Source organism: Cyprinodon variegatus, unplaced genomic scaffold, assembly GCF_000732505.1.
Source record: "Cyprinodon variegatus isolate N-32 unplaced genomic scaffold, C_variegatus-1.0 Scaffold205, whole genome shotgun sequence".
Lineage (NCBI taxonomy): Eukaryota > Metazoa > Chordata > Actinopteri > Cyprinodontiformes > Cyprinodontidae > Cyprinodon > Cyprinodon variegatus.
The window spans coordinates 27,483-28,078 of NW_015150658.1; positions in this window are offsets into that span (position 1 = coordinate 27,483).

Genomic DNA, 596 nt, shown 5'->3' on the forward strand with positions numbered 1-596 from the left:
TCATTCTTAGTGTTGTGTTTGTAGATGATGCCACTAAAAAAGAAAATATATAAATATTGTATTTTTACAATTTTGGTATAATTACTGATCTAAGTGGGTTGCTCTGTCGAGGAAAGGCACATTTTACATTTATATTATGTTTTAGAGTCTCTATACTCCAGTTCATGATGAATCACTTACTAAATTATTTGACTATTATTGAAATAATCAATTAATACGATTAATTTTTTCAGCCCCAGATAAAATACATGAAATGGGCTACACAGAGTAACTACAGCCCAGTTGTTCAACTTTTATACTGAAGTTAATATTTTAATGAATGTATTATTTTGCTTGATACAGAGAGAGCATAGTAGGTAAAAATATAAGAGTGGGGGGTTTAACTCTGCACAATTCTATATCTTTAAAAGAATATACTGTATTTACCTTCTCTCTTAGTCGTTCAAATTAAACCTTTTTTTTTAAAGTGCTAAACAGTCCTAATTCGACATTCATCAGAGCCGGTGATACTTCAAACATTGATAAACAGCATCTAATGAGTGTAGTGCTTATAACATTTTTATTAATAGAGCAAAATGATGCTTTTCTCTCTTAAC